Here is a 14,650-nt window from a genome sequence, read left to right as displayed (position 1 = left end):
CAGAATTTTTATATTTTTTTTCGGTGGAGGTCTGGAATTGTGTTACCTTGCACTGGTTGAAACTGCTTTTGCTCCGAATGTTAGCACAATAATCTCCAGGCAGTTATTTCGCTGCAAATCTCTGCTTAGTAGGTCGGTGTACTGTGAAGTAGTTTTCCGCTATTATATTTCGCGCCGCGATGCCTCGTCACCGGGGGGCACCGAACCGACTCCAGAAATTGAACCGCACTGCAAGGTTCACTGACGGCTGTGGCAATACATAGGGCAGGTAGGACTGCACACGTTGTACAGTCGCGAAAGAAAAAAAAAGTGAGCTTCCGCCGGAAACCTCTGTTTTTCTTTTTGCTGCTAGAAAATGATTCTGATAAACTTTTTAACTTAGGCCTTCTTCAGTGCAGGAATGTCTATTTCTGGTTCTTTGATAGTGGGTGTCAGTACTCTCAGAAAAAAGGTAGTAGTACTTACTAACTTTTAGATAGCAAGTGGTTGCCATATGTGTTACTACCGTGTTAGTAACTGCACTTAGTAACGGGAAGGTTAGTAACAGTTACTAACCCACTGAATTAGTAACGGCTGCTACCCGCTTAGTAACGGCTGCTACCCGCAGTTAGTAATTAGAAGGTTAGTGTCGGCTGCTACCTAGCCACTAGAAGCAGTTAGTAATGGGAAGCCTTTATCACAGTCTTGAGAAGAAGGCAGGAGAATTCACTAATTAGTAACAAGTTACTTGTCACACAGATCACTACCTTCTTAGTAAATGGAGGCAGTAAAAGTAGAATTAGTGAAAGTAACTACCTACCTTCTTAGTAAATGGAGGCAGTAAAAGTAGAATTGGTAAAAGTAACTACCTGAAAAAGCTAGTGAAGAGCACTGAATTCGCAAACAAAAGCCAATTACCATTTACTAAGAAAAATGCGTAAAAACCTTTCACATATGTTGCTAGGCTCTTTGTACAGTGTGCTGGCGTGGCTTGTAAAATTTATGCATACTGGGAAAATAAAACATCTCCATAGTTAATTCCACTAATTCCCGAAAAAGGACGCGAGCTATCAAAGCGTGCTCGTACATGTACAAATTATGCGAGGTGAAGGCATCAGACAACCTACCGGCCGCTCACAAATGTCCAGAATGCAAGAAAAGCACTAACCAGAAATGGCCACACACGCATGACGCGCGCATTGCGCATGCGCAGGTAAATCTTTCTCATTCTTATATACGCCGCAAATCTGACTCAGTTACGGGCTAGTGGCTTTTAACCGTTGAGCTAAGATATCAGCGTCAGTTATGAAGCTTAGATTGTAGAAACAGCGTAGTCTACCTAGCCGCACTCCCCTGCAGAAATGTTTAATTACAAATCCAATTTATTCACACAATAGTCTGTGTTATTTAAATTTCTTGACTTTATTTTAGGGTTAAAGGAACGGTAATTAACAAGGTACTAACTAGCGAACATAGTACCTTGTAAAAGGAAGTAAGTGCAGCAGTTACCAACTGTGACTTCGTTTTACTGCTTTTTACTACTTTTTTAAGAGTTTGTTGTCCAAAGAGACTCCAGGAAGCGCGTGATGGAAAATAGGGGTTTATGGAATGCTAATTATGATTGTACCATTAATAGCGAAAAAACATGCAGGTGTCAAGATGTGTTTTAATAAAATCCGGTGCCAACTCCAAGGTAATCAGTTAGATTTTTAACGCCTGATTTTGGAAACCACTTCGAGAATTTATGTGCTAAGTGAGGGATAGGCAGGCGGCTTCGAAAGAACACCTATCGTGCCAGCACTCAGCCACGAGATAAGAACGCTTGAGCTGTAGTTGTTATCTTTGCTGTTTTGCGCACTTATAAGCACGCGCCTATTGTAAGAGGTTCTTGACTTTTCTCACTTTCCATAGCGCATGTCAGTGACTTAATCTATTTTCAAGCTGATTCACCAAGTCCTTTTGCGTTATTTCACCATTTCTGAAACCATTTTCGCTTTTTTTTTCATCTATTTCATGCATTGAAGACATCAGCAAAGTTATCATTTGTCACCAATTACTAGTTTCGTTTCGTTATTTTCCGCATTCGAATACTATGTTTTGCAGGGATTATCATTCGCTTAATATAAATGCCAACTTGATTTCTTTTTCTTCTTTCTGTTTCTTGTGCTTTTGTGGCTACACTGTGGTTCATTAATCACGACTCTTTTGTGTCTTAGCTGGCCCGAAACCACAATATCTCCGTTTGTGTCTTAGCTGACCCGAAACGACAATAGCTCTGCTGATGTTAACAGTCTATTTTGTATCGCTTCAGCCCCAAAACTGCACGAACATGAGCCCATGTCATTTAGTACTTCCTCCAAACCTCACCTCCCCCCCCCCCCCCCCCCCCCCCCTCATCCCTCTCCTCCAGTGCAGGGCAGCCAACCGCAACATTCTTCTGGTTAACCTCCCAACCTCCCTGCCCTTTCTCTACCACTTTTCTCTTTCTCTCTCTCTCTCTCCCACCAAATTTTCCAGATTTCTAGAAAAACCCTGTTGTTGTTGAACCGTCAAAGTTTAAATTAATCCAACGATTAAGTGCGGCCATTGAAAAGAATTAGACCTTTAGTTGTGCAAAATTTTTTGGTACCTGCTGTCTCAAGCCGATGAGATTCAACGGAGGCCAATGGCTTTTCCGTTTTACTTGCTATTTCGATAGAAAAAATACAATGATTTTGGAGAACGACTGCTTGTGAGGTCGCTCTTTCCCGTAAGCCGTACTAACTTCATCTACATACTGTTATTGAGGACGATAGCTCGAAGATTGCGGAGCGTTGCGAGGCTCCTGGAAAGACTCTGGTAGCAAAGGGCTTAAATTACAACTGGTAATATAAATGGCGGTGGTGGTGGTAAAACTTTATTCCCCACAGTAAGGGTCCTGAAGAACACTCGGCTAGGCGCCAGGTGTAGAGGGCAGCTCCCACGTAGGCACAGAGAGCCCGAAGCTCGCCGCCGCCGCGCGGGCCTCCTGGACAGCCCGAAGCTGGTCGTGAAGTGAAACACTTTTTAGTACTTTGTCCCAATGTTCGTTGTTCTGGGCGTAGGCGTCACTTGATGCACAACCACACAGCATGTGGGTCAAGTCTGCACGTTCACTGCACTGGTCACACGCTAGTTGTCCGCAGCTAGATGCGGTAATATAAGTATTGAACCCATAATTTCGGTATTTTCTGACTGTTTCGTTGGCCGCGTAGCTGTGTACTGACTGCGCGATCAAAAAGCTTTCAGTTGCTTGTCACGTGTTGTTCAAACCCTGTGCTACATGAACGACAGCCACTTGATCAGCTACACAAACCAGCGCCGATCTGTCCTTTAAGCACCTAAATGTGAATCTGCTCAGAAGAGCGGATCGCAGAAAAACGCTGCATGCGAATTGCGAATCATTAGCACAGTGCGCTCCGACCTCGCAAGGATCATGCGGGCGCGTAATTTATTACGCACTAGCTTAGCAAGGAACGTACATTTCCGTTTGAAGGCATTATGCCTAAGCCATGCTTGCGGGCATAATGACGCGCTTCTTTCCAGGCTGAATACACATGGGTTACATTGCGGTTTAACAGCGGTGAGTTTACGGTATGAAAGAAGTATTGATTTCGGAAGAGCTGGATGCCTTATCCTGTTCTTTATTTGTCCTCGTAAGATTCACAACAACAGTTCGTCTGTTTGCGTCCTGAGTAACGCGTATCAGTAACTTGATTCTTCCGAAAATCACGTGCTCAAAAAATTAGTTGTCCGAGATGACTTCAATCGCGTCTGCGCCATCAAAGATAGCGTTAAGTGAACGATGTATAAAAAGACGCATTATGGCAATATAGTGCTTGGCTTTAGCCTATGCAAGCCATCTTTAACGAAACAGTTCCATTTCATTTCAAAAGAGTCATATCAAAGGAGAGTTATTCTACTGTCAGAAAAGGCAAGTTTGACTCAAGAATAATTTTCGCTCCATAGCTGGTAGGCAATTTACCTCTTTCTTTTAGTAACCAGATAGAAACCAGGTGAGATATTACATAATAGAGAGCGCTGACGCAGGCCTAGTGAGGCTCCTAGGCAATATTTCTTTGATTAGTAAGCCTAAACAGAAAAAAACGAGACAAGACACACAGGACAGGACGCTAGCGACGGCGCCGGAGATCTAGAGGTATTTTAAGTGTCGCAATTTGAAAAGAAACCCCGACGACCCAGTGTAGGAAAGATGGCAGGAAAACCTCAGAGGTTTTCCTCTCTAGCGATGCGAAGAAAACATAGCGATACAGGAACAACGCAACATACTCTCGCTATGCATCAACCTAATTAGTCTCAGAATAATCACATTATTGCAGAGTGTTGGGGCCACACAATAACGTAACAGAGACGCGCTATAAAGTGGGCATAATTACGCCACCTGAGCACCGAATTCCCTGGGACCTCCTTGGTAGCGCTGTCTTAAAAATCTCTAAAACCTGCTTCAGTTCTCCCTTGCATCATTGGCGTGTAACCAAAGCAATGTTGCATTGTATTTTGCAGTATTAAAACTTACCTTGAACTAATCAAGAACGAAAGGTACAAAGTAGCAACAATTTGGTGCTAGTCCGGTGTTTCTGTGATTCTGCTGTGTTCTGTGCCGTCTTTTTGCGCTGCCTTCTAATGTTTTCAGTGTTATTTGAGGTTGTGGAAGATGGAAATTTTGCAAATAAACCAATACCACCGGCGAAAACCTGAGCGCGACGCAAAAAGAATTGAAAAGAAAAAACACTGATCGGAATAATTTCCGCTGAATAGAACATCAGAGCGTTTCCCAAGAAGCCTCAGCGGAACTCGGAAGTGCAGGGAACTTTTCACTTGCGACTTATGCCACTGATAACAACGACGCACTAAGAAAAGTGAAAACCTACAAAATAAAGAAACTCGATACTCCGTTGAATATAAAATTCGATGCCCTAATACTTTTCTCTTCATTTTTTGAATCAATAATGCAACCAGTTGGTGCGACTTTGCCGCCGCGGTGGCTCAGTGGCTATGGTGCTCGGCTGCTGGCCCGAAAGACGCGGGTTCGATCCCGGCCGCGGCGGCTGAATTTCTTTGGAGGAGAAATTCGAGGCCCGTGTACTGTGCGATGTCAGTGCACGTTAAAGAACCCCAGGTGGTCGAAATTTCCGGAGCCCTCCACTACGGCGTCTCTCATAGCCTTAGTCGCTTTGGGACGTTAAACCCCATAAACCAACCAACCAAACCAGTTGGTGCGACTTTCTTTAAACATAAAAGTTATGTTAAAGAATAATGCGTAGTTTTAAAAAATATTACGTGCTGCCTGTGAAATATTGTGGTGATAGCTGCTAATAAATACGTTTCAAAAAGCATCGACCCTAGATATTATTGGCCTTCGCTATCAATCGCTCTACGTTTCGCGTAAAAGACGAGGAAGCAGTAAGTGCTGATCGCAGCCACGATACCTGTTGCGTAACTGATCAAGACGAGAATTACCAACTAAACATGATATGCACGTACTGAAAACTTACTTCATCTTAGGCTCCGTACTTCAGAAAGCCTTCTCTTCAAGGAAGAGGTGAGCTGCCATGGTGTTACTTGCTCATAAATAGAGCGATAAGAACCACAGCCAATCGCGATCAGAACAAGATGAAACAATTTTTTCCACAGAGCAACACAAATTTCACATGCACAGTTTAGGTGAACATGCCATGCTTGATTACAATTAAATTTTTTTTACTGGATTCAGAGTAAAATTATTGTTTTCAATTTATTCGTCGACTTTAACAGATACTTCGGTTCTTCAACGCACGGTAGGTTGTTCCAGGAAATGAAGGCTCACGGACCATCACAGTAACGCACGTTCAGGTTTGTCTCGATAAGTTTTGACTCAGGAAACGTATTTTAAGGCTTAAAGGGAAACTGCATAGGTTTTAGAAATCAACGAGCTTAAGAAGGTTGAATGTGTGAAACTTGCAGGTAAAGCATGCGAAGTCTTTTCGTTCTAGCACTTGAAATAGTGAAGTAATCGTCGATTAAAATCCGGACACCCTTCAAGCTTCTCCGCAGCGCACAACGCCAAGTGGGGGGCGCATGATGACGTCATCGAAGGTATCGGTACATTTCCAACGCACAAACGCCTGCTTTGAAGGAAAAAAACCAACGCCATCGAAGGCGAACCCTGCCGAGAGCTGTTTGGCGGTGTCTAACTAGTCAGGGCAGGGCGTAGCAGACGACAGCGGTAATTTTGAAATCATATCTTCCGTGACGTCACGCTGAATTTTCCTGCACGTCTCCCGTGCATAGAAGAGAAGCGCAAAATTCAGTCGTCGACTACGTCACTATTCTAAATGCTAGTGCAAAAGCACTTGGCATGCTTTACGTACAGCCTATATAGATTTGAATCCTTGAATATCGCGAAATTCTCAAAAAAGTGCTGCAGTTGCCCTTTAACTTGACATCAGAAAGTCTTCATCTGAGCAATTCATTATAAATCGGGAGCCCCTTAAGGAAATATATTGCTACCCTTACCTTGTAAAAACCTGCTTTAATGCTACGGTAAAAGCTCCGCTTGAAATATTTAGTTCGCAGCACAACAATGGCCTCTCCTAATCACCTACAATTAACTCTGTTCTTTGCCGGTTAGGGCGCGCCAATCCCAAGCAAATTTCCTAGCTTTATCTTCCCACCATACTTCTGGCCACACCATCCTACGACTTCCGTCTGCTGAATTATGCAATGTTGCTCAATCAATTGCTAATCTGTTCACTGCGTTACATGTCTGGCCTATGTCTATTTTCTCTTAATTTCCTCTAAAATATCGTTAACACGAGCTTGTTCTCTCATTATTTAACAGCAAAATCAGGCTGCTACTTCAACAGAAGAGACGGCCAGAGTAGGAAAACTGACAGTAACATTTTTTTTTCGTTGCAAAACTAATTTTTAACTCAGCAATTTCGCCATAGTTCAGAGCACGACGCCATCTATTGTAACTAATTGAGCTCATTGGTTAAGTGACATACCTTTTCACCCTATTGTCTAGAGATTGTCATGCGGAGCACGTTATATCTGAAGCTCATTCCGTCATGAATGCACTTTTATACAACTCACTCAAAGGGCGCCTAATATTTCATGGTTTCTTCATTGTCTTCACTACGGTATGGCAAAAAAAATTGAAGTGCCACGATGCCAAATACGAGGAAAAGTATTTCAGCAAGGCGTGGAAAATAAAATGGCCAGTTTGTTTATGTTTTAGGATTTTTGAATTCAATTCTGTTTCTGCGCCTAGGGGCTCATCTGTCTCGTGAAGAAAAATTTTAGGAAAATTTGCAGTAGAAATTTATAAACCCCGTGTGCGGTCACCGAAAAATGTTAACGAATAGCACTTCTCATGGCTCCGGCGCATAGCAAATGCTGTTTGCTTCCTTTGACGGAGCGTCCACACTTCCGTATCACCGTGAATAGGTGAGATCAGAGGATTATAGCTTCCGTTGGCTGCAATTCCGCCTTTCTCGGGACAAAAACAAAAATATCAGCGGCGCTAAATGAGGCAAAGGAGGAAATAAACCTTAAGGTTGATTTTCTCAGCTTTGCCCTTTTCTGCGATTGCTATCACTCAACCCTTCATCGTTTCGTTACAAACAAGAGTAGAATGGCTATGTTTTTTGCGCGTCAATCCAGAGGCAATGAGGATTGCAACAAAGCTTTTTTTGAGCATTGCTAATAGTTTTTGAAATTTATTGTTGTCAGACAGATTTTCATGTAGGTACGCTTGCTGGGGATTAACTTTTATTTACATAAGTGCTCAGAGTCTGAAAAGAACGCTAATTGGTAATGCACTTCTCTGTAAACAGGTCTCTGTAAACATTCTCACACAGAAAACTCGTGAACGTTTGTGCTTAATTATGTAACACCCCGGGGATGACTTTATGAATGTATTATTTGTAGTTACTCAAAAACTATGTCATCTAGCTTAATTGAAACGCACTTCTGAAATTAGCATAGAGAGTTACATATGTGCGAAATTTGGTTCTATTTCAAGCATAGGTGACGTAAAAAGCTTTACTGCCACGTCACCGTCAAGGCAATTTAGGATAGAAGAGTGATTTGAAATTTTTCTTTGTTATTTTAATTTACGCTATGAACTCTCAAGTAAAGTAGACACTCACCCCGTTCAAAGAAGGTTATTTGCAGATAACAGTGTTTCCTTGAAGGTAATTGTGAATACCAGGTTTTACCTTCTAACCTAAATTCTAACCTAAAAAACATTCTTGGTTCGTGTAACCAGTGTAACATGTAACATTACCCTCAGAAAATAGTATTTATGAAATTAACCAACAAAGAGAAAAATATATTGTACCCTTATGGTGACCGTCATGTCCGCTTTCTAAGGTAACCTAATATAGATACCTTGGCTTGACGATAGCAAAGAATATAAGCTGAAATGAGCATGTAAGCAACGGCTGTGCATAAGGTTTCTGTAAGATATGTGTCCTCAAGCACAAACTGAAAAATGCTCATCTAGACTTGAGATTTTTGTCCTATTAATTGTTAACAAGACCCGAGTTAAAATACGGATGCGTTGCCTGGGTCACATTTACTGAAGCTAACATGTAAGCGCTTGATATAATTCTGCTCACTGCCATTCGATTCACCTTTTATAAATACCCTTCAAGACTCCCCGTCATGACCATCATCATTTATTTAACGCTCAAAGATTCCTGCTGGGGCATTAAATTAGGAAGGGAGAAGGAGGTGCACAAAATGTGACACTGGTGAGTCGGAAAACAACAGAAATAATCAAAACTACAAAGGAGGCTCTCATGAAAAGGAAAAGGAAACAATTCATACAGCAAGATAGATCATCAGCCGCTCTTTAAATCTACCGAATCACACTCATTGACCATAGAGTTGGGAAGCTGATTCCATTCTTTTATTGTGATTGGCAAAAAAAAAAAGATTTGTTAAAGGCGTCAGTTGCTCCATGTAAACGATTAATGCTCAAAGAATTCAATAAACGGGATTACGTGCGCACAGGTGGAACTTGAAGTGACTCGCCACACTAGAAGTGCAACAATGCGGGAACATAGGATTAGAACCTTAGGAGTAAAAGGAAAAATTTTCGGTTTAAATTTCTGTCTCCTATCGAACATAATACGCTGTTAATGCGCACAGATCACTGGTAAGATTTTCCTCGACGCGCTAAACGAGACATCGCTACTCTGAGTCACTGACCCCGTTCACTGCTGCAACTAACGCATTCAAATATTCCTTTTTCCCTCGCGCTGTAACTGAGTGGAATGCTTTACGATTGGCAGAACTAAGTGATATAGACTTGAAAAAATCGAAGATGGACGGAATCAGGCTTATTGACTTTGTGTTTTTTTTTTCAGTGCATTTTCTGATGGTATGGTATTATACGCCCCTCCTGCAAGGGCCCAGAAGGGCCTACAGTATTCTGTAAATAAATATAGAAATAAATATTGTGTTATATCTTTTTTCCCTCTCGCATGAGATTTCTTTCGTTCACTCCATTTACTTCAGGCTGCCCTTCTATTCGATTATCTCGACAATAAAGACTGCTTCCTTCAAGACCATACTTAAACTGTAGAAATAACTACAAAGTACTGAGCAATCCTTACAAAAAGATAAACCAACTCTCCGGGACAACTGGCGCTTATAAAAAAATAAACATTTGTCTCTCGAACACCACAGCTGCTGCAGCAGATAATAAAATACTTATAAACTGATGCAAAGGTTCAAAACACATGCTTCTCTTTAACACTTTGCCATTTGTTGTGAATATATTCTTGAAACTGCTATTTCTTCAATCGCTCCGTCTCGGGTATTTTACTGCTTGCTCTCTTCAAAAGGCCGAGGTGACTCATGGGGCTCCCTCCTATACACCGTTTCGAATGAATAAAAGATGAGGCTATGGTGCAGTATCGCTCCGTACTACGTAATTCAGTACCAAGAGTTTTGCATTAGTACGCACTCTCAGTATGGCCTACCGGTTGGGGAGTAACCGGACGCCGCCGCAGGTTCCGTCGACGACCTTCGCATTGTAAATGAGCTGCGCTCAGCTGTGCTTGTGGTGTAGTGGTTATCACATCCGCCTAACACGCGGAAGGTCCCAGGTTCGATCCCTGGCAGGCACATTGTCTTTTTATTTTCTGCAGTGCAGTTTATGCCGACTGTCTCATGACTTCTAATGAGAAGGCGCTCACGTCTCTCTACTAACAACGTTGATTGAATTGTATGCACTAATGGAAATTTCTCTTTTGGCGCTTTTCTCGCGGGCGTTAGTTGTACAGAGTACACTAAGCCTATATGTTAAACACTAATGTTTCGAAGGTTGATATTCTTGTTCCGGAATCCGTTGTGCTACGCAGCGTCGGCCTTCAATGGCGTGTCCTAGTGCCGCGTGGACTGAGGCCGGCCAACCGGTTGCAGCAAACTGACACGGCTGAGAACTCCATCGAGGAGCGCTGCTCTGTAAAGCTGCTTTTCCAGCTGTGCTTGTGGTACACTCGGCATGTACTTCACCCTCGATGGGAGTTGTGGAAGATGAATAACTGTCTGCTCTCAGACGAAATCTTTCAGCGTGCTGTACCTACTTGTTTGAAGGACGTATGGTCACGCCGTGATCTGTCCGTTTTTCAAAAGTGGGATTTGTTTAAACAGGAGATCAAAAACTTGGCAATTGAGGCCTCAGCAAGAATCGCTTTCCTGAAGAGACACCACCTTCGTGAGCTTGGGCGCACCCTAACGGAGCTACATGAGCTAGAGAGGGTAAACCCGGGTGCCTATCTCGAAGAGATTAATAACGTAAAAGCAGAGCTTCAACAATTTGCGACAGAAAGATATAAGGGGGCCTTGATACGATCTCGGTCCCGAAGGTTTCTTGATGAGCAACCTTCTCGTCGGGCCCTGAATGATGAAAGAGAGAATGCTCTTGCGAAGGAAATATTGGAAATTCAGTATGGTGATTGCACATACAGCGATGCGCCTGGTATTCTTGCTGCTTTCTTCGACTATTATCGAAAGCTGTTTGGTAGTTGCGATGATCCAAATCAGGGTTTCGATTACAGTTCCTTACTCGGAAACTTCCCTCGACTAGACGATGAGAAGTGTGCTATAGTGAAGGGATCTATCACTTTGGATGAAATTCAATCAGCCATTTCTGCCCTGAAGAGCCAGAAATCTCCTGGGCCAGATGGTATTACTAGCGAATTCTATAAAACTTTTTCGCCTTCCCTAGTGCCTGTTTTGATGGAAGTTTTCCAAGCATCTTATGATGTGGGTGTCCTGCCTCCCACTTTCTATTCTGGGCACACAATATTAATTCCCAAAAGCAAAGATACTAATCGGTTGAAAACTGTTGAGGGATATCGTCCAATTTCCCTCTGCAATGTTGATTACAAAATTTTTGCCAAGGTTCTTAGCAGTCGTCTGCAGCTCGTCATTATGGACTTGACAGGTTCGCATCAGGTCTGTGGTATTAGAGGCCGTAGTATTCAAACACATATCCATATTGCACGTTCAGTATTAGAGACAATATCAGATGAGACAGGCCAAGTTGCTCTGATTGAAATTGACTTGGCGAAGGCTTTTGATAAAGTTCGGCACGATTTCTTGTTCGCGGTCTTGGAGTATGCAAATATTGGTGACGTCTTGCTCAAAGGCATAAGGCTGTGCTATAAGAACTCCTATACAAGGGTTATTGTTAATCAGGAGCTAACGAAACCAATACCACTAGAAGCATCTGTTCGTCAAGGATGTCCACTGTCTCCATTGTTGTTTGCCCTATATCTGGAACCCCTCTGTCTCAGTATTATTAACAGCGTAGCTATCCGCGGTTTCTCTCTGGCTCAATGTGAAGTTAAAGTTTTAGCCTATGCTGACGATGTCGCCCTCTTTTGTTCTGACAAAAAGAGTGTACTTGAGGCTCTAAACTTGACTAAACAGTTCTGTGATGTATCAGGCGCGGCTCTTAATTTAGAGAAATCCAAAGGCTTTTGGTTGGGTTATTGGGGAACTAGGCCAAGCCAGTTCGGTGGTATATGCTGGGACAGTAGGCCTCTTGAGTACCTAGGCGTTCCGCTGCACCAAGTTCGCAACAGTACAGCCTACTGGGATTCACAAATTGTAACTCTACGGCGGCAAACACAGGCTTGGATGGGTAGGGAACTCTCAGTGTTTGCGAGGGCACAGGTCTGTAACATATTTTTGTTTGCAAAGCTCGCGTATGTCCTTCAAGTCCTGCATTGTGCGAGGAGGAAGGTGCAAGCAATACACAGAATATTTGCAACATTCGTTTGGCGCTCTCAATGGGAGCCCATGAGGCGTGACAACTTGTTCCTTCCCTTAGAGGGTGGTGGAGTGGGTCTTGTTCACCTGTTCGTGCATCAACTTGTTTCCCGTTTTTTCTTTTTAAAATCGGCAAACCACCCGTTTCTGGTAGCTGTGCTCATTAGGCGGCTTAGTTTTCATTTGCCTTACTTATTCGCACCGACTGTGCAGGCTCGTGAGGGGACTTTGTGGGGATTCCTCAAGGAGGTTGCTGACACTTTCAATTTCCTCACTGTGCGCTTCTCTTTAGATTACCTGTATAGCCTCTCGAAAAAACAGATGACCCAGGCTCTCACTGAGTCTTTGTTCCCTACACCATTGTATCGGCAGCCTTATCTGGGGTCTTTGGACATCAGTGTTCTAAAGCGTGTTAGGCGGATGTGCATTCAGGCAGCCGCTAAAACGTTCTTTTTCAAACTACACACAGCGACGCTACCTGTCAAGACATTTCTTAATGACAAGGGGATGTTTGTACCTTGGAATGTGAATTGCCGTCTGTGTAACGTGCCTGAGACAATTGATCATTGTTTTATCCTGTGCCGTGATGCCATGTTTTTTTGGGACATACTACAACGAACTCTCAAGAAGGACATTGAAATTACACCGTACACTATTAGATTTCTGCCTGTTGACAAAAACTCTGTTGTGCCTTATGATCTGTTTATGTTGATGGGACTATTCAGTCTTTGGAAAAGCTGTATGATGGACAGACATGCCGAGCCACCAAGATCGTCCAAATCTGTGTTTCGGGAACAGTGTGCTTTGGTGAGGAGTGTATATGCTGCACGCGAAGAACCTCCAAGCTGGCTGCCGTGCCTAGATGCATGTGTGTGCCTCCCTGGATTTTGATGTTTTGATGGGGATGCAGTGTTGAGTTAGGGCAATGGCGGGCTCCTATTAAGCAGCCCGGCAACTTGAGACGCGATCCAGTCTGATTGAAGTTTTCCTCCTTTCTACGGATGTTCTTCCATGCAATAAAGAAAAAAAAATGTGCTTGTGGTGTAGTGGTTATCACATCCGCCTAACACGCGGAAGGTCCCAGGTTCGATCCCTGGCAGGCACACGTTCTTTTTTTTTCTAGCTCCTCAGTCATGCAGCCACTGTCATGTTTAACGCCAGGAAACTGCACTTGCAGGCACGTTGTAGTGCATAGCTCCAGATTAATTAAGGCCACCTGGACTTGTTAACATGCGCTGACATCACACAGTGCACGGAGGTTTTTTTTTATTTCACTGCCACTGAAATACGGCCGCCGCGGTTGTTAACGAAGATTTGACCTTGAGGTCATCACCCGAACGCCAAGCGCATCGAGCCACCGCTTCAAGGTAGTTATGCCTGCAGTGTCGAGACTTTAATATCAAGTAAGAGATTTTTAATTGTCGAGCTAATTTGTGGAAAATTCCTCTACGGCGTAAAATGGCAAATATTCAGATTTTGTGGATTGCAAAGCGCCTGCTAAGTTTACTTTACTCGAAACGTCTTCTTAGCCGGTGGACATTTTCGTTCCTCGAATAATTACTCGACTGGAACGCAGAACTTTGCGGTTTTAACTCGATCAACGGGAGCTTCGTTCGACGACAGTTTCCTTGTACCCGGCCCTCAGCTGTGCTTGTGGTGTAGTCATTCTATTTCCGGCCACCGAGCGTGACGGACGCAGGATCATGAGCTCCAGCGGAGCGGCGATAGCGGCCCTTTCCAGCCGCGGAAACAGGCTCGAGGACAACGAAGATAGCGACTATCAGATTATTCTGCCAACTTTGCCCACCGGACGCGTTGTTTTTAACACGCTTTTTTTGCACGGAGATGTGCGGGTTAGGCCATACAGGGTCGAGGATTTCCGTGACGCCCTTGCCAACGTTGGTGCGCTCCCCGACGTTTTGGCGTTGGGGGCGTATCAGATCAACCATGTGTGGGCTGTCACCTTAACCAGCACAGAAGCAACAAAGAAGCTGGCGGCGTTCAAGGAACTGGAAGTTAAAGGCCGCCGCTGCCTCATCATCGATCCCGAAGACCAACAAGTGAAGCTGCGACTCCACTGGATGTTGCACGGCGTTGCAGATGATGACATCCGGACGGCCTTTGCGGCTTTTGGGAACGTGACCGAAGTGACCCGGGAGAGGTGGCGAGTTCAAGGCGTCAAGGAGAAGGGGTCCACCACGAGGACGGTGCTCCTGAAATTGAAGCCGGGCATCAAGGTAGATGACTTACCGCACCAGCTGCGAGTCGCCGGGGAATTAGCCCTTGTCGTTGTGCCTGGGCGGGCGATGCAGTGCTTACGCTGTCGAGGCACGGGACACGTCCGCCGCGAATGTAAGGT

General features: G+C 43.9%; 2 non-coding genes across 2 annotated transcripts; both read left to right on the top strand.

Moving 5' to 3' along the window:
• Nucleotides 1-10,066: 10,066 nt before the first annotated feature.
• Nucleotides 10,067-10,139, top strand: TRNAV-AAC (transfer RNA valine (anticodon AAC)). Its single transcript has one exon. It is a non-coding gene; the product is annotated as a tRNA-Val (tRNA).
• A 3,184-nt stretch (nt 10,140-13,323) lies between these two features.
• On the top strand, nt 13,324-13,396 carry TRNAV-AAC (transfer RNA valine (anticodon AAC)). Its single transcript has one exon. It is a non-coding gene; the product is annotated as a tRNA-Val (tRNA).
• The last annotated feature ends 1,254 nt before the right edge of the window (nt 13,397-14,650 follow it).

The sequence above is a fragment of the Amblyomma mixtum genome, chromosome 1, assembly GCF_055824585.1.
Source record: "Amblyomma mixtum isolate Tamu chromosome 1, ASM5582458v1, whole genome shotgun sequence".
Classification (NCBI taxonomy): Eukaryota; Metazoa; Arthropoda; class Arachnida; order Ixodida; family Ixodidae; genus Amblyomma; species Amblyomma mixtum.
The sequence above is the reverse complement of the archived record's forward strand: the minus strand, read 5'-3'. Positions and strand labels throughout refer to the sequence as shown.